Source organism: Pithys albifrons, chromosome 2, assembly GCF_047495875.1.
Source record: "Pithys albifrons albifrons isolate INPA30051 chromosome 2, PitAlb_v1, whole genome shotgun sequence".
Taxonomy (NCBI): Eukaryota; Metazoa; Chordata; class Aves; order Passeriformes; family Thamnophilidae; genus Pithys; species Pithys albifrons.
Genome location: NC_092459.1, coordinates 117,426,892 through 117,446,051, shown reverse-complemented (window position 1 = coordinate 117,446,051; position 19,160 = coordinate 117,426,892). Strand labels below are relative to the sequence as shown.

Genomic DNA, 19,160 nt, shown 5'->3' with positions numbered 1-19,160 from the left:
AGGTGGCGGGACTGGAGCGGGAGAGGATGACTGCAGTGAGGAAGTCAAACCCGGGATGGGGTTTCCACTCGGAATGACAGAGCAGCGGGAGGGAGAGCAGCACTAGAGGAAATGGATGCTGGGGGCGAGCCAACATTGTCTTTGCGATAGGAGCGGGTGTCAGAGGAGGAGGGGCGAGAGGGCTGGAGAGACCCAATAACCAAATAAATGTTGTACGGGAAAGGAAGGGGAGCCGGGAGCGGCTGGAGCACACCCGCGGCAGGGAGGCTGGGAGCGCGGGCCGGCGGAGGGGCAAGAGCGGGCGTGAGCGCAGGGCAGGCCCGCGGCACAGCACAGGTGAGGATGCGGGGGGTGCGGGGCGGGGCAGGGGATGCGGGGCCGGGGGATGTAGGACCGTGCCCGAGCCCCCCGCACGCAGAGCTCCCCGGGGCAGGGGATGCAGGGCTGGGCCGAGATCCCCGCAGGGCAGGGGATGCGAGGCCGTGCCGGGCCCCCGCACCGCGGGGCAGGGATGCTGGCCCGGGCTGGGCCGAGCCACCCGCACCGCAGGGCAGGAGATTCGAGGCCGTGCCGAGCCCCAGGGCTCCGCAGGGCGGGCAGGAGATGCGGGGCAGGAGGATGCAGGGCCGGACAGGGCGGGCAAGGGTCTTGCCGAGCCCCCGCAGCGCAGGGATGCGGGGCCGTGCCGAGTCCCCCGCACCGCACCGCAGGGCAGGGATGCGGAGCCGTACCGGCCCCCGCACCGCAGGGCTCCGCAGGGCAGGGGCGCGGGGCGGGCGCTCCCGCGCTGTCCCCGCCCCTCGCTCGCCCCTCGCTCCGCGCCGGGCGGAGCACACGCAGCGCAGCGCCGGGGGCTGCGGGCAGCGCCGCGCCGAGAGCCGCGCAGCACCGAGGTAGGGCTGGGACCGAGGCCGGGCTGACCCCGCGGGCCGAGTGTGCGGCCGGGCCCGGCGCTGTCAGAGCGCGGAGCGGCCCCGCCCGGCCCGGCCCTGCCCTGCCCTGCGGGCCCGGCCCGTCCCTGGGGGCCGCGGCCGCCGCCCCTGCCCTCGCTCCCTCCCTCCCTCTCTCTCTCCGTCCCTCCTGCGTTCGGCCCGTCCCCGCCCGCGGAGCCGCCCCCGCCGCGCAGCCGCACGCCCCGCGCGGTGCGGTGCGGACAGCGCGCTCCTGTCCTGCTGCTCTGCGCCGTGCCCGGAACGCACGTAATGCCCGATTCATTGGCGGGGGCCGGGAGGGGGTCGCGGCGCGCTGACAGCCCTGCCCGCGGCGGGCTTTGTGTGCGGGAGCGCCGCGCTCGGGGTGCGGGGCTGCGGGCGGGGTGCGGGGCCGAGCTGCGGGGCTGCGGTCCCAGCGCCGCCATCCCCCGCCTCCCGCAGTGAGCGGCGCGGGGCGCGGACTCGGCTCGGCTGGCTCGGGGCTGGCTCTGCTGTTAGGTGGGGACAGGCCTGATTTAACAAAAAAAATATGGCAGACTTGTGCTAGAGACAGACTGCAGCAGCGCTGGGAACGCTCGCCATGGCACCGGCGCGGGCGGGGTGTTCCATAGCCGATGTTTTTCCTCTCGGAGTGATTATACGAAAGCAGAGTGAGCATTGAATTTGTAACGTGGATGTCTTAATCGTGAGTAAAATTGTTTCAAGGTGAGTAGCGATCTGTATTTCTGCGTTGTACTCAGCATCGTTCGTAGGTACAAACGCTGCTGTTCAGAACCAGGAGCAGGATTGCAGTGAGAGAGAATGAACTGTCAAGATCCGGAGCGTTCGGTGCATCCTTCGACCTCTATTGACAGGGTGCGAGCATTATGAAAGCTGCTCGGTGAAGGGTTCAGGGGAGAGGCTGGAATGGGCACCGAGCTGCCAGGCACCTTGGGGAACAATGCTCCCGGAGCCGGGGCTGGGCGGGCAGGGCAGGGGGAAGAGATTCCGAGCGGGATCAGCCGGCTGGAAATGTCAGGGGAGGCTCCGACTCCTCAGGCCATTGCGGGAGGAAGGACTTGCATATGCTCAGAAGGCTCTGGAGGGAGAGACAGCAGATGAAAATGGAATGGGATAAAGGCCTGGGGAGGTGGGTGATGGTGGTTAGATGTGATTTCTAAAGATTTGATATCCTTCGGAATTCTGGATTTCCTCTGTGTCTCTCAGTGAAGCAGAAATGGCTGTAGCGGTGCCTCCATGACTTAGCAGTGGTTGTGGGGCTGTGGGGAGGGGACAAGGGGTTGGCTCATGTGTCACAGCCAGTGGTGGATAGGCAAAAAAAAAAGGAATATTTTGTTAGTGCATGTAGTGGCATAACCGTGGCAATACTGGGAGCTCAGGGCTGGATCAGCACCTGCTTTGGGTGTTCTGTAATGCAGGGTGAGTGCAGCAAACGGCACTGGCTACGGCAGGATGCAGCATTGGGGGATAAAATAGCAGCTTGCAGCAGTGCTGTGGCAAACCCCACGGAGATGCTGTTTCATCTCTGTGGTGGCACCAATCCTGCAGCCCTTGGGGTGCTGTGGTGCTGAGCCCTGCCTGCTCACAGGGTGATAGAGGGGCAGACCCCTCACACTGCATGTGTGGAGCCAGCACAGTGCCCTGTGCAGCAGCCTGCAAACCATGGCATGGCAGATGCCTTCTCTTCCCTCCATCATGTGTGAAATGGCATCAGCTAAACCCCAGTACTGATGGGCCTGCAATGCTCGTTGGCATTACGTCACCTGACTAAGGATTTATTTTTCATGTGGGTCAGTTACTTACAAGGTTTCATATCTGTAGCTGGAGTGCTTGTAAAATTACTGTATTTCGTTAGCAAGGAGTGCCTGGAGATGTCCTGTGGAGCACAGAGGAGAAGCTGTTTATGCAGATGTTTAAGGCTCGGACTGCAAAAGTTATTGAGACCGTTAATCTCTATAGGCACCTAAATTCCTTAGTCATCTGATCTGGGCACAAGTGAACAACCAGTACAATAGTTTGTCATTGCCCATTAGTCATGAGTCAGCTCCTAAATGCTGTCCAGGCTGCTGGCTGTGGCCACAGGCCTCCTGCTCGCTGTTCCCTGGGTCAAGGAAAACCTCTGGAAGTGGTTTCCACAGGGGCTGGATGGTGGGGTGGCATCAGGGCAAGGAGCCAGCAGCACCCCTGGCATCCTGGGGGGTTGTGTGGGACAGCAGAGCCTGCAAAAACTCCTGGTGAGCTCAGTCCTGTGCTCTTGGTGGGAACTGTGTGGAGCCATCAGGGATTTTCTGGCAGAGCAGCTCATGCCATGGGCTGCTCCTGTTCCCAGCTGATGGAGCTGCCAGCACGTTGGACCCTTCCCTCATGGCAGCTTTCCCAAGTTAAACTAGCAGGAACCTGGCCTAGATGTGGAAATCTAGTTGCCTTCTCTTGCTTTCTAGTGCATTTCCACCTTAGAAATGGACTGGTGTTTGATTGTCTCCCCAAATCCACTTGTCTGGTGGAGCACGTGGCACCGAGGGGTGTGAGGCTGCTCTGCAGAGCCCAGGCCAACCTGCCTTCCCCACTGCTGGGTGTCCTTCCCCCCACACATGGTTTGCATTTGTCAGGCTTTTATTATTGCTCTTAACATGATCTGTTGTGAATTTGTTTTTCTAATGAACACGAATACGATGTTGCAGCATTTACAGCTGCACCTCTCGAGGCTTTGCCTTCCTTTAATGAAAACATGGGTTTGGAGAGATTACATGTAAAAACAAATAAAAACAAGAAGGAAAGCTATAAGAAAAATTCTTTTCCTGCCCAGTAGACCCCAACTTCTTCAACAGCTCAATCAGAGTGATGCAGATCAATTCTACATATACTTAGGTAGGTTTTTTCTGTTTTGCCCAACTTCATGTCCTTTTCATGTATTGTTAATCCCAGAAATATTTTTTAACTGGCCATTCCTCATTAAAAATCCCAGTTTTGCATGGCAAAAGCTTTGATGTGTTTTGTTGGGTGATGGTTGAGTTCATAACAGATTTGATGGCGGGGGGGTTGTGTCTGGAACTGTTATTTCTGCTTGCAGTAAATGTATGTGATTAGCAAGAGATGTGCACCAATGTATGATCTTTGTGCCCAGGGATTGTGAACATCTTCCCATGGCCAAGGGCAGATTAAGGTTGAGGATTATATTGAGCCATTGTTTTTCAGCACCATTAACATTTTTCCCAGTCTCTTTGTGAGGGTTTTTCTCGTTGAATGGTGAAAATTTCAGGATGTTCTTACTTTTTCATATCTTTTTGCTTCCCCGCTGTTCTCTTAATATATTAATTGATCACTTACTGTGTATATTCTCTTAGTATATGTTATAAGTTATATTTGGTTTCAAGCTGCATGTGTTCTGTCACACTAGAAGTCCCTTTGGTGTGTCACCACTGCCACCAGGGAAACAAATGACACCGTTGTGCATCCAATTCTATTTCACAATGTGCTGAGTGTTAGAACTTTGCAAAGAAGGGGTGATTTGGTTTGATTTATTCAGCAGCCCCTCACACGAGGAGGGCAGTGGGGACTGACCAAAGAGCCCCTCCCTGTGAAGCCCTGGTGGAGCAGATGCTGCCCCACACCTGTTGGACACTGGGAATAGCCTGGCTGGTCATGCCCTTGGAACAGGAGAGGTGTGTGCCATTAACACCCTGTCCTGCAGCTAAAAATACTCTGCCATGGAACTGCTCACAGGTAAATGTTCCACATTTGGCAGTTTTCCTGTTTGCTGGGGTTCCAAACAGAGGCTGTTGTTCCCTTTTTGGTAAAAGTGGCCACACCTGAAGCTGCACGTGCAGAGCAGTTTGCAGCAATCTGGGAAACACGTTCAGCAATGATGCTCTTGGGTTTGGTCTCCTGGTTTTTTTCACACATTCAGAGCTGTAGGAAAGGGGAAACCATCTCTCCTGTGTTTAGGGGACACAGCTGCTGTGGGACACAGAGAGCTGTGGGCTTGCCATTGAAAGGGATGAGCAGCAAGGGGTTTGGATTTTACTTTTAAGACAGGAACAGGGATTGACTGACAGCTTAGTTTGATTGGTGTGACCACTGGGGTTGGTTTTGTTAATCATGGCTTAATTCAGCTGTGAGAAGGTGGATCCCTGGACAGGGTAGTTGCTACTCTCTGGTGTGTGGGGTGTGGGAAGATACGGAGTTGCAGCCCTGGAAGGATTTGTGCTGTGGGAATGTAACCAGCCACGCAGAGAGACAGACCCAGGGCAAAGCAGCCCTGCTCTCTGCCCAGGGAGTGGCTGACACCCGGGGTAATGGATTTGAAGGAGCCAGCTCCATGGATAGGGTGGCTCAGGTGCCCCTGTGGGGAGTGCTGGGCTGGCCCTCAGGCCAGGGGGGCTCCCACACCTTTCCTGCCTCCTGTTCCTCTACCTTTCCTGGGGTTTGGTCAAACAGCAGCCCATGAAGACACTGCCTGTGTGAAGGTCTGGGGCAGGGCTGCAGGGGAAGGATCCCAGCCCAGCCCCAATCCCTGGAGTTTGTTTCCATTCCCCTCCCTGGGGCCGTTGGGCCCAGAGCTGGGTGGGAGGTGCTCCGGGGTGACGCGAAGGTTCCTCTCCCAGCCTGGCCCTGGCCCTGAGCTCGCACTGATTGCCCAGTTTATCCCAGGCAGCACTTTGCCCAAGCCAGACCTACAGGCACCTTGGGGGAGTCTTTACTTTTCCCTGGATTCAGCCCCAGAGGTGTCCCAAGGGCTTCTACAAGGCTTTGTGTGTCTGGATCGGCACCTGTGGGTTCTGTAAGTTCCTGCCTTTTGTTCCGAGTTAATCCTGTTGTTCTGTGGATTGATTTATTATGGAATGACATGGACTGTCTGCTTTTGAGTGTTCCATGATAAAAGGCAGCCTTGTGTTTGGAATGGCAAGGGAGCTGTGGCTGGATCCTGTTTCTCAGGTCAGAGCCTGGATACAGAGGGGCTGATCCGAGAGGAACACAGAGCACACTCTGAGCTTGTGCACCAAATTCTTGTTTCTTCCACTCATAAAAGAAGTTTTGCTTAGTGTCTAAACACCACAAATACTCCAGCTAATTACAGCCAGTAGTTCCTCTGGTTTTTTTGGTGTAGAAGGGAAAAGATGCTTGCTGCATGTAAACTAATTAAATGTAGATAAATCTATTTGGACACCCACAGGTTTTGGTTTGGGCATTCCGAGCATTGGCTTTTGTCTGTAACTGAACTAATGATGAGATTTTCTTCCCAAGGGCTTTCACTGTCTTTTCTCTTGGCACCCAAATTTAGTAGGGGTGTTTTGGGGTGATCTGTGGCAGTCCCTGCAGGTGGGGTGGGTGGCTCTGGGATGCCAGAGGCACACACACTTATGGCAGCACTGGAATGAGCACAGAGCTAATCATTCTGTGCTTGTGAATGGATTCATTGCTACCTTTGGATTCTTAACCTTGTTTAGAGTAACCCATTCTTACAGTAATTTTAAATGCTTTTAGGAGGCCAGACCCTAAGCCTGGAAGAAATCTGGTTGACTCTGGTGGAGCTCCCCTGGTTATCACCAGCTGAAAATTCTGCCTTTCAGTCACTAAGTTTTGATAAAACAAACACTGGAGCCTGTTGTGTTTTATTCTGTTGGTGTTTTTGGCATCGCAGAAGCTTTTCCTGATTGTTTTCCTCATTTGAAGGCTGATTGTACTGAATGACCTCTTGCTACTGAAGGGTGGGTCAGTTTATGTGGGAAAGTGTTAGTCAGTGTGTCTGGGAGATAAGTGGGACTGCATCCCAACGAGCCCTGCGTTAACTCCTGGAATGTGCTGGGGCTGTGCCAGGAGGGTGGAAGCAGGACTGCGACAAGCAAATGCAGTCACACTCTCCCAAAATAGCTCTGTGGAGAACAGGAGACCTGCAAAGTTATCACTTACCTCATTTTCACACAAATTCTTTCCTAAAAATGGATTATTGACTGAGGGCTCGGGGTTTTTTTGGTCACATATTCCATTTGTGTTTTGAGAACCTTCAGGTGGTCTCAGGTCTTTGCCTGAGGGCAGGAAGGGGGACAAACTGTGGTACAGCCACACAGTCCTAGAGCAGGACAAGCCATTTTATACGGTGCTCATCATCACCTGGATGAGAGGGGAGATGGGTTCTGTCCCAGTGCAGGCAGCAGGAGCCTCTGCACATTCATCCTTTGCTGCCTGGCAGCAGCAGGGCAGAGATGAATCAGTGCAGCAGCCTCAGCCGTGCCCGGGCTGGCTGTGGGTGCCAGGGCTTTGGCACGAGCCCGCAGGCTCGGGCAGCCACTGCTGGGATGTTCCAGAGGGCAGTGGTTCACCACTGCAGGCTGGGCACGGACTTGGTTAAGGGTAAAACCAAACAAGTTTGATTCTCAGCCCCGTGTCAAATGTGTCAGGGCAGGAATGGGATTGCACAGCTTGACTCGCTGGCATAAGCCATTTAAACTTAAAACCTGGGATGCCCCAATTAGTTTCTTACAGAAGGAGGATGAGTTGGCTGCTGGATGGGATGGTTGCGGGGGTGGCCGGGCCTTGGGAGCCAGGTGGGATCTGCTGAGTCAGCTGGTGCTTGTGCTGAGCCCCGGAGCGAGTCTGCCTGTGCAGGATGGGTAGGAACAACCATCCCCTGTGCCTGCACTGCTGCAGGGACCTGCTCCAGGAGCCTGGGGAAGGAAAAGGAGAGGTGGGAATGGGAGGCAATCACGAGATTCAGAAGAAAAAGTCATGACCTTTCAGTGCCTGCAGATTTGAGGATGAGCTTTGCTCTGGAACAGGTGAATGGATTGTTTCATTTGCAGAGGAACACCCATCAGCTCCTGGGCTGCACTGTGAGCCTGGGATGGGCTGAGCCCACAGCACCACGAGGTGTAGCCCTGCCAAGGATCCTGACCAGCCAGCCCAGGAATCAGGGGCACATGGTGTGGGAACAAGAGCAGTGTCACGGTCCCAGAGGCTCTCCATGGCGAAGACACTGACCCCGCAGTGGTGCCAGCCCTGTGCTGCCCTGGTGTGCCATGCCCTGGGCAGGGCAGGCTGAGTGGGGCCCGAGACTGGTTCTGTGGCACACCCAGGGCCATGCTCAGGGGGATTCCCTCACCCCAGTTGCCCCTCTAAGCAGCTTTGCAGCTTCCCAGCACCCCAGCGTGTAAAGGAGCTTTGTTGCTGCTCCAGGGGACAGGTCACATCAACCCAGGGGACAGGTAAAGGGACAAAATGCCACCCTGTGAAGTGGCACCGAGCCTGGGCTTTCCCAGTCTCTCAGATTTTGTATTAGGAGGCGTGAAAATTGCCAGAAATGGCACTTTACGTAAGAGATGTGAATAATGGCTAATAATAAGTTAAACTGCCCTGAAACGCTGAGGGAGGGGGGAAGTAGCTTATTTTTAGAGCACTATTCTCACTGTCTGGTAGACAAACAAGAATAAGATGACTTGAGTTAAATGCACCACGAAGAAGTAAAGATATTTTTCGCAGAAGAGTATTGAAGTCACCATAGAGCAGAAACAATCTGTACTATCTGCCAGATCAGGAATTACACTCACAACTGCTGCTTCACTGTCTAGAGAGAAAAAAAAGGCTCTTTTATGCCCATTCTCATTGCAGTAGTGGGGTTCTTCCTGCTCTGTGATGCCTGAGCATGAAGGATCCCAACCCCTGGCTATCACACAGCTCCATCCCAGCATGGGAAATTGTGCCGTTCTCACCATCCCAGTCTGGGCACTGAGGTTTTAAACCATCTCCACATGGAAATATTCACAAGAACATACCTGAGATGATACTGTATCACTCAGTTAACGTTTCTGAGCCACACTAGAAATGTAAGGATTGTGAAGAAACATGACAAGACACCAAAATGTCGGCAGACAGGAGGCAGGGCTGGTGCTCCCTCCCTGTGGGCAGGTGTGGGTGACAGGCAGCACACAGCTCTTATCTAGCAGTGGTTTTAGTCTGAGTAATCCTAATCAGGTAGTAAATCCTGAGTGACATCATGCTGCTGCAGCAGCTGGGACAAAGATCAGCTGGAGGGGCAGAGCTGCAGAGGCTCTGGAGGGGCCTGGGGGGATATTCCTGTGAGCAAAGCACAGGGTGGGTTTTGGGGGCCTGCCCTGAGTGAGTGGAGAGGGAGCAGCACAGCCTGGACTCTGCTGTGCCTCCTGGGCAGCACTGACAGGTGAGCAGCACATGGACATTCCAGGGTCAGGCAGGGCCTCTGGATGTTGCCACAGCTGCTGCTGCCCAGCACAAGATGCCGTGAATCACCGGGGTGCAGTGGCACAACCTGCTGCAGGGTCACAGAGCCCCAGAGTCCCCATATTCCTGGCTCTGCCCTGACCCTCCAGTCAGCCTGAGGGCAGGTTTCCCAGCAGCACTGCCACCTATTCCAGGGGCCTGGAAGGAACTCTGGGACAGCTGTGGGCATGTTTAACTCCTGGTTGTCAGGAGCTGTGACAGCATGGAAGGAGCCAGGCAAGAGCTTTGGGCCTGAAGGAATTGTCAGCCAACTCAGGAGATCAGCACCCACAGCTAAAGTTTAAAGTGTGTGTGTGTTTGGGGATAAATTCATCTCCTCTCTGATGTTTAGGAGCTTGGCCATAATATCTCTGAGCAAGCTGGGAGGGCAGATATATAAAACCAGGGACAGAAATATCCTTGTATCCATTTTTGATGTCTGTGGCTCGATTGAGATGGTGCAGTTTGAGGGTGGTGACTGTTGGGAAATGGTCACTGTGGAGGCAGAATGATTGCTCTGTCAGAGGGGAAGGCATTTCCAAATTGCACCCCAAGCATGTTATTAAGGGATTAAAGGGATGGGCCACTCACCTTGGCTAACTGTCCTGAAACTGTGCTTAATAATACAGAGAAATGACTATTATGCAAATACTACTGTAACAACAAACCACACTTTGAATTTACTTTGTGCCTTACAAATGGCAAAGTCACTTGTTCCAGTGCTTGAAATGATAATCTTGTTTTCTCCAACCAGAAAGGGCTTTGGTTCCCTGTGTGGTGAAAAATATTTAATTTTGAAATGCAACACCTGATTTCTTTTTCTCTGAATTGGCTTCAGTACAGGGTAGCAGCCTGACATGTTTTGTACATAGTTTCCTTCCTTGATTAAGTAAAAATTTAAGGAGACCTCCCATTTTTGTCCTCAGGAGCAATAAATTCTTGTTCCTTACGAAAATCTGTCCATTCTGGTTTTGACTGACATCACCTGCTACCTGCAAAGGGCAGGTTTGTCTCTGCAGGGAGGGAAAGGCCTCAGTTTGCAGCAGGAGAGGTTTAGGTTGGATATTAGGGACAATATCTTCCCCAAAATGTTGTCCAGCCCTGGCACAGCTGCCCAAGGAAATGATGGAGTCATCCCTGCAGGGTTCTAAGCCGTGTGGATGTGGCACTTGGGGACAGAGTTTAGTGGTGACCTTGGCAGTGCTGAGTTAATGGTTGCACTTGGTGCTCTTAGAGGTGTTTTCCAGCCTAAATGGATCTATGATTCCATGGTTTTAGCACTTCCAGATCTGCTAGGAATAAAATGCAGTGTTTACTCAGTGCAGTTCTGCAGGCAGAATGTGGTGTGTGGGGGAAGCCTTGGGAGGAGCTCAGAGAGCAGGGGCTGGGTCTGATTCTGTTTCTCGGTGCTCCTCTTGGCTGTGCTGGTCCTTCAATGTTGCACCTTAGGGATTACTCCCCAGGAATCCCTGGGAAAAGCCTTGGCTGCTTCTTGGGGAAGTCAGTGAGCTGCCCCGGAGATGTGACCAGAGGCAACAACCTGTTCCCTGGGGTCATGTCTTGGGAATCAGGGCCTGATGGTGGGTTTGGGAGGCTCCAAACCACCTGCAGCCTATTTTCTTAATAACAATAATAATAGTTATACTATTGTGAAGTGTAACAGCTGGTTCCTGCCCCTCAGCAGTGGAATGACCCAGTCACCCTTGCCTGGGGTTTGGGTTTCTCCTGCAGGGAGCCCCAATTCCCAGGAAAGGTGTCACGTTTGGGGAAATGATGTGCCCTTTGTGTGCCATGACTGACACTTGGCACATTCTGCTGTTGGTTCGTTGCTCCAGGACCCAGCTCTCTTCCCTTGAGGAATGACCCAGGGCCTCTTGGTATGGAGTTATTGCCCTCTGGCTGTTCCTGATGGTGGCAGATTGCAGCCATAGAAGCCTCTGTGAGGTGGGATGGGATGGATTGGCATGGTATGAGCACTGAACTTGGAATGACATTGTTTAGAAGTTGTATTTTGTGGGGGAAATCCAGACAAACCACACTCTGTGGGCTTCCTGAGTCACTGGTTTGAGAAGGAAGGCCAGGGCTGTCCTGTGGTGTCAACAACAAGGGGGAGGTTTGGAATTGGAGTATCTGCCCAGACAGACACCCACCAAAGATGGGAGAAATGTGGCCAAGGGGATTTTTATACAAGTTAATTTTAGCTGGGAGTGTGGGATGTAGGGGCTTTCTATTGCCTGAATTCCCAGGGCTGCTGAGGGATGGGGAAGAAAGGAGCTGTTGTCCCAGTCAGCCCCAGTGCAGAGTGTGGCTCCCTGGGCTGGGCTGTGGCACCAGGTTGGGTTGAGCGGCCAATGCTGAGTAGCTCCAGAATCAGGAATGCTGTGCCTGTGCTGCAGGTGGTGAATCCCCAGCCCTGTTTCCATGCAGAGCCCAAAGCCATGGGAAGCACAAACCTGTCCCTGTAGAATCATAGAATGGATTGGGTTGGGAAAGACCTCTGAGATCATCAAGTCCAACCCTTGGTCCAACTCCAGTCCCTTTGCCAGATCATGGCACTCAGTGCCATGGCCAATTTCAGTTTAAAAACCTCCAGGGATGGGGAATCCACCCCCTCTCTGGGCAGCCCATTCCAGTGCCTGAGCACTCTCTCTGCAAAGAATTTTTTCCTGATCTCCAACTTCAATTTCCCCTGGCAGAGCTTGAACCCATCATGCCCCCTTGTCCTATTGCTGAGTGCCTGGGAGAAGAGATCAACCCCCACCTGGCCAGAACTTCCCTTCAGGGTGTTCTAGACAGTGCTGAGGTCACCTCTGAGCCTCCTCTTCTCCAGGCTAAACACCCCAAGCTCCCTTAGCCTCTACCCCCAGCACTTGTGCTCCAGTCCCTTCTCCAGCCTCGTTGCTCTTCTCAGTTGGGTTGGAAGAGACCTCTGAGATCAAGTCCAACCCTTGATCCAACCCCACTGTGATCACTCTGGCACTCTGTGCCATGGGCTGGTGATCACAGTGGGGTTGGATCAAGACATGGTGGATTCTCTGTCCCTGGAGGTGTTTAAGAGGACACTCAGTGCCACATCCCCTCCCTTCTCCAGCCTCATTGCTCTTCTCTGGCCCTGCTCCAGCCCCTCAATCTCTTTCCTGAACTGAGGGGCCCAGAACTGATCTCAACCCTCAATACTGTGTTGCAGTACTGTGGTTGTAAATCATCCCCAAAGCCACTGCATTGCTAAAAATAGGCCATTCCTTTCACAAATGCTATTACAATTCTGATATTGGAACATTAAACCCTCTCTGCAGCGTTAAAAATAGCTGTGAACAGAGGGATGGGCTCGTTGGTGCTGCCTGGGGTGCTGAGCACCCTGGGGGGGAGCTGAGCACCCTGGGGAGAGCTGAGCCCCTGTGCCCTCAGCCCTCAGGCACAGGGGGTGACGTGGGTGGGCACAGGGGAGTGGGTGGCAGAGGGAAAGCAGAACCAAGTGGATCAAAGCCAAGCGAAGAGCAGCTCAAATGAGGTGGGGGCACAGAGCAGGAGCAGAGAGAGAATAAACGCAGGGATTTCAGGGAGAGAAGGGCATTTGCAGGGCCAGGCTCTGCTCCTCACCCTGGTGGCACAGCCCTGGGGTGTGGGCACAGCCCTGGGGTGTGGGCACAGCTGCCTCCTGGGCAGGCTGTGGGTTCAACCCTCAACCACTGAGAATTGCAGCAAGCCGCTAATTGCCTTGGGGAGGCCACTTATACAAGGGCGGGAGCCATCCCAGGGTTGAGCCTGGTGGGAAGATCAAGGGCTTGGCAAGTTGGGATGTGTGCTCTGAGTGCTGACACCCACAGCCTACACGCTCCAGGAATGCACAAAGGAAAGGCAGGTGGTTGGTTTTCCCCCCTCCAGTGTCCTTGTGCATTAACTGAAGTAAAATTTAATAATAAAATACCATTTTGGCAAAATAACTTCCCTCAATTTGCCATCAACAAAAGATGTATTGGAAAAGAGAGTTTCCTCCAGGGTAAAGGACAAGCAAACAGGAATGACCATTGTAGGTTTAATGGGGAAAAAAATGGACTTGTCATGTGGCTTGAATGTCATCTTAATGATATTATGAGGCAAGGAAGGAACCAAACAATGCCCACCTTTATCATGGAAATGAAGGCCAGAAAGGCTTTCAGCAATCACTGTTTAGCCAAAAATAAGGGTAAAGGCAAATCTCATTTGACCATATAATCCTGTTGGTCCAGGTGAGTGGTGGGAGGGCTGTTCTTGCTGCCTTTTGAAGTTTCAAGTGAAAACAGATCCTTTTCCCCATTCTGCAGAGACACCAGCACTAACATTTATCAGCTCAGCTTGGGTTGAACCAGTTCCTTTCAGCTGGAAACCTCTGTGATGGTCAGAGCTGGAATCCTCTGGGGGAGGATCTGGAGCAGGATATTTCCCTGCAGTCCCAGCCAGGCAGGGCAGATCCCAAAGGCAGGACCAGAGTGATTTTGGTCCCTGACACTGTGGTTGGTGCCTAAGGGGCTTGGCCTGGATTTGTCCCGGGGGGAGTGCTGTTCTGGCTGGGCTGATGTGCTGCCAGGCTGGGGTGGGCAGGGTACACCTTGGTGTTGTCCGTCTGTCTGTGCTGGCAGCAGGGCCCTGGCTCCTCAGCCCTCCAACACTCCCCTCTGCTGGCTCTGGAGCTGTGCCCACCTTCAGCAGGTGCTCCAGGAAGGGTAGGGAAGGGAAGGCCCCTCTGTGCTGTCCCACTTTCCTGGCACTGAGCCCTCCTGCTCTGGTCGCAGCTCTGGGCTTGACTTCTCTGTGCCCATGTACAGCCCAGACCACAGAAACCCAAAGGAGCTGGATCTCAGGCACAGATGGCACACCTGGGAAAGCTGTGCTGTGAGGAGAGGAGAGGGCATGGCTGGGCACACACCACCCCCAGCACTCAGTGCTGCTCTGCAGGGGCCTCTGGGGGCTGCTCAATCAGCAGAGATTTTTCTCTTGCCCAGATCACCTGCTGCTGTAACCAGAGCCAGGATTACTAAGCACGTCTCTTCACCTTCCACTGGGTCCCTCAGGTGAGATACCTGCACCTGCTTTCATGCTGCAGGTGGCTGCCCTGACTCAGATCTGTACAGAAATGCATTTACTGGTTACCCTCCCTCAGTCATCCAGGAGGATTGAGTGGCTGCCCTTGGGAAGGTGGTGCTGATGTGGGACAGTGCCAGCCCCCAGTGCCCCCCCAGTCATGACCTGAACCCTATTAACCACTTTGCATACAAAGGCCTGAGGCACGTGGAGTGCCCTGTTGTGCTTGATGAGCCCCTAAGTGCATTATTTTAATTCAGTGCCATCCTGCAGGGATTACATTCTGCCAGTGGCATTGCTTCCTGGGCAGAGCACACTCCCAGGCCTCTGCTCATTGTCATCCTCCTCTGTGTTACCCTGCAAAGCTGTGGATGAAGAGGAGGGGTGAGTAGTGCCAGCCCTGGATAGTCCAGGTGTGTGGGGTGGGCATTTCCTTGGCAGTGGGTTGGCACTTCCCAGTGGTGTCAGTGATCCTTTCGTCTGACATCCCCACAGCTTTTGTCTCGCTCACTTTTACTCAGTTATTTCCATTTTCAGATGTGGGGACACAGTAAATGTCCTGACCCTGCCAGCCCTTGCCTGAGTTGCTGCGGTCATGTCTTGGATTTTATTTTGGAGGATATGAAAGTAAAAGTATCCAAAATAGCTTAAGGGCCCTTGGCTTCAGTACCCATTTTTCACTGGCAAAATGCAGCCCAGCTTTGTACAGGTGAGCAAAACTGGAAGTTATGAGAGGAGGAATGCTGAGACTTGCTGGAAGGGAAAGAAGTTGCTCAGACTTAGGGCTGGCTGTTCTCAGGAGGGGTAGAGTGCAGATCTCTTGTCCTCAACCTGCTCATAAACCATCCTTGATTAATTTAGTAGCACACTGAAGTGGAAGGAAGGAGAGGGAGCTGTGCTAACCTTGATGAAAGAGAATCTGCCTGAGGAGCAGGCAAACCCAAGCTGTAATTCCTGCAGAGCTTCAAACATGCCCCTAATTTTGCTGATTCAGGACCTCTTTTCTCGTCATCTTTGCACAGGCACCTGAAGGCAAATTAGTCCATGTCCTCATTTGTCCATCCCAGTGAGCAGTGAGGGCTGAAGGAGGAGCTGGAGCTCCCAGTAGGGGCTGGGAGAGCAGGATGGGCCTGAGCAGCGAGTGGGGCTCTGCCAGAGCAGGCTGGGCTCACGTGTGCTCAGGTCATGGGGGGAGAGCCCTAAATGGGGGGGAAAAAGACCAAAAAATGCCCTAGCAGCAATCCCAGGGCTGGAGAATTCCTGCCCAGCCCTGTGAGCACCTGCTGCTCTCAGGGCCCCTCCTCTCCCGGCGTGTTCTGTGGTGTGTCCACTTCGCTGTTCAAATTAAGTGTCCTGCAGGGTGTGATTTTTGTCTTGGTTGAAATCTCTCTCTGTGGTTATTCCCTGGGCTTGCAGAGAAGATGATGGCCCCCCTCTGATCCTGTGAGCCTTCCCAGAGCCTGGGCAGGGTGAGGGGGCCCAAAATCCCTGTACTAGAGGCAGAGCTGCTGTAAGGTGACTGTTTGGGGTAATAAAGGAGGGAGGGGACAGGTTTGGAGCACTGGGGACCCACTTCATTTGGGTGGGAGTGTTGGTGTCCAACACCTGAGCTAATGCAGCTTCCAGCATTATGCAGGTAAGGAAGTCACTCTGGGTTGGAATCTTGGTGCTGTTTTGTCTCAAACGAGGCATGTAGAGATTTAGAGGTTGTTACTTTGGAGATAAAACATTGCTGTTGGTGTTTTCTGTGGGTTCTGTTGCTGAAGGGAATGGTGACGAGGCTAAGTGTGAACCCATCGGTGGAAATGGTTAATTAATGAGTTGTTTGAGCAGTCACACTGTGTCTCCAGACTCTGCTGCTCTCAGCTCAGAGGGACACTCAGGATCCAGCACTGCTGCCCCGTCACCAGGAATAACCCGGACATGGAGCTTTCCCAGTGCTCGGTGTCAGAAAGCAGCAGGGAAGGGTTTGACACAGGAGATGTAAACTGAAAATGGGAGTATCCATTTCTCCAGGTCCCCAGCCTGTCCCCTCACGGGTTTATTTATGCCCTGAACACCCAGCTCTCCGTTTGGGCAGCTGATGGTGACTGTTCTATTTTAGCTGATAATGTGTCTGGTTGGGTGACTCCTGCCTGACACCTGGAGACAGGAGCCCAGTCCCTCTCGCTGTCCCCTGGGGTGGGAGATGAGGTCATGGGGCCCTGCTCTGCCTGGGGGAGGGAGGCTGTGACTCAGGAGTCCTTTTAATCCCCTGAAATGCCAGCCTGGTGTCCCTCTGGGACTGAAGGCGATTCCTGGCAGCCCCTGCCTTGTGTGGAATGTCTGAGGCTCTCCATGACTTCCTGCTTTCCACATTCCCTGCTGCCTGTGACCCTCACCCAGCACTGCTGTGTCCTGGGTCTGGCCAGCCTGGATTGGTGCCTTGCTGTGCTGCAGCTCTCAAACAACCCCCCCCCCCCAGGTGTGACTGTGCCCACGGCCATGGCATTGTGCTGCTGCCTGCACTGTGGTGGTCACAGCGGGTGCCAGAGAGGCTGATCCTGAGGTACCAGCAGCCCCAGGGCAAATGGCCAGGTTTCAATCAGTGTTCCTGCCCTGTGTGTGGGTTCCCGGGGTCCACTCAGGCTTGGGGAGTCCCCAGTGCTGAGTTCCAGCCCTGTGTTCCCTGCAGTACCCCCTTGCAATGCTGTGCTGTCCCAGGGAGAGTCCAGCAGCAGCCTCTGGGGAGGGAGCAGGGCAGTGCAGAGGGCTGGGCACCTTCCCTGACAGGCTGGAGGCTCCCAGCAGCCCCCAGGAATTCAGGGGGGTTACTTTACATCAAGGTTTCTCTTGGCCTCAGTTAATTTGCCTGAATTCACAGGCTGCCCAAAGCTGCTGGAACAGGGTAGCACTTCGGTTTGTGCTGCTTACACCCATTTTATACCAAAATACATCACAATAGGCTCTGAAAAGTGGAGCAGAACTGAACTGCAAGACAACCCCTGTTGTACAGGGCCTGTGATAATTTTGAATGGTATGAAGTTTTAATAGTCATGAAATCTTTGTTAAATATCCAGCATAACTCTTGTGTATCTGCAATTAATAAGTAATTCAGCCATGCCAAAGTCAAGCAAGCACAAATCCCCTTTATGCTGTACCATCTGTCTAATCTATCTGTGTCAAATATGGCTTGTTTGGGTCTGTCCTTCTGCAGTCTGTGCTGGGCAGATTAAATTAAAATTTCAGCTCAACTAAATAGTTTCTCTTGATGTTTGTAGCTCAGGTAACAACTCTGGGTTTGGTGCTGGTTTTTATAATGTGTTTGGTAAATAAGAACGTGGTAGTCAGCACAAATACCTTTTTTGTCATGGGTGGCCAGGGGTTTTTACAGCTCCAGCCCCTTTCCAGCAGTTCCTGAGCACAGCACTGCTGTGGAATAGCTGAGGGAGGGATTGTCCAGCCCCTTTCCAGGAGTTCCTGAGTACGGTACTGCTGTGGAATAGCTGAGGGAGGGCTGGTCCTTCAGGCCCTTGCAGGTGACAAGTCCCAGAGTGGACCCTGCAGATCCATGGATTGCCCAGAGCCCGTTCTGTGTAGATTCACTGCTGCCCTGGGCAAGCTCTGCTCTGTTTGGCTGCAACTTGCATCAGGTTTGTGGAAGGTCAGACAGGAATATTTCCCAGGACTTGCTGTTTCATTGCTGTTGTGCTGCTCTGTGTGTGCAGCCAGTGGTGCTGCTGCAGAGGGACAGGAACAACCCCTGGCTTTTGCTGTACCCTTTTCTTTGGACACCTTCCCAAACCAGAGGGATGCAGTGACACCTGTCCTAGGGAGGGGACAGAGGCTGCTGCTCTGGGAGCTGCTGCTGGAGCACAGGAAGCTCAGTGGGAGTGGTGGCTCTGGGGACTGTGGGCACTGATTTGTGGCTGCACAAATGGGTGGTGACTTGTTCTGCCTCTCCCTTCTGCACTTGGGTGACTGGTTTGCAGTAGAAACAGAATCTGCTGGAGGGTCTCTGGAGCAGAAAGGGTGGGCCTGAGGAGGGATGCTCAGTGAGTGACTCCTCCATCCACGTGATTCCCGGGCTCTGAAGGAAAGCACTGAGTGTGGCACCCCACTCTGGTGCTGCTGCCTTGCCCAGGGTGTGTGCCAGCCACAGTTCCCTGTCTGGGGTGCTGTTGGAGCAGCACAAGTACGGCCTGCACTCAGCATCACCCTCTCAGCCACACTGCAGAGCTGTTCCTGCGATGCCTGTTTGGAAAAAGAAGCCAAGGACAATGTGAAACTCTGTGTTTTTACTTAATCAGTGGCATTACCATGCTCTGCTGCTCACCCAGCACCTTCCCTGTGCCTCCCTGGCTTGTTCTGTGTCCCCAGCCTTCACCTGCATGTGCTTTCCATGGAGACTCCTGGTCTCCAGGCAGCCTGATGGGCAGTGCCATGTGCAGGGAGAGCAGACTCAGTGCTCAGGAATATTAAAATGGCTGAGTGGCCATGAATTGGGAGCGTTAAGATGGAGCCAACCAAGCAGAGCCTTCTGGAAGCAAGAGGGTTCTGGTTTGCTGTCCCTGCAGGGAGCATGAGACTCCTTCCTGTGTGTTGGTGGCATCGATACCATCACTAACAGTGTTTTGTGTAGAATTGCCCCTTCAGTGCTTCTCTCTGGCCACAATAAATCCCAAGTGGTGCAGGAGTAGAAACCAACAGGAAAGGAAAGACCAAAGCCCTGCTCCAAGCTCTGCTTTAACCTCTTGCTGTCCCCAGCACATGGCTTTTCATGGAGAGTATAATAATTGGAAAGCTGGCATAGTGTAATCCTGAGGTTTATATCAAAGCCTCTTATGAGTGCATGATGCATTTCCAAACACTCCCAGTAATATATTCTCTTGGAGAAGCGCACTGATCCAGGCCTTTCCTGGGTTTACTCTCCCAAATAAGGATGCACTAATTACT

The 19,160-nt window shown here is 53.4% G+C and overlaps 1 protein-coding gene across 4 annotated transcripts in view; it reads left to right on the top strand.

Moving 5' to 3' along the window:
- Positions 1-219: 219 nt before the first annotated feature.
- The window catches only part of SPTBN1 (spectrin beta, non-erythrocytic 1), a 117,995-nt gene continuing 99,054 nt past the window's right edge, over positions 220-19,160 (top strand). Inside the window, exon 1 of one of the 4 annotated variants that reach the window (XM_071582254.1) lies at positions 220-336. The gene's annotated coding sequence lies outside the window, so the exon portion shown is untranslated. Of the gene's footprint in view, positions 337-812; positions 894-1,103; positions 1,200-1,426; positions 1,638-19,160 lie in introns of those variants that run through there. The other 3 variants (XM_071582255.1, XM_071582253.1, XM_071582256.1) reach the window with 3 other exon arrangements.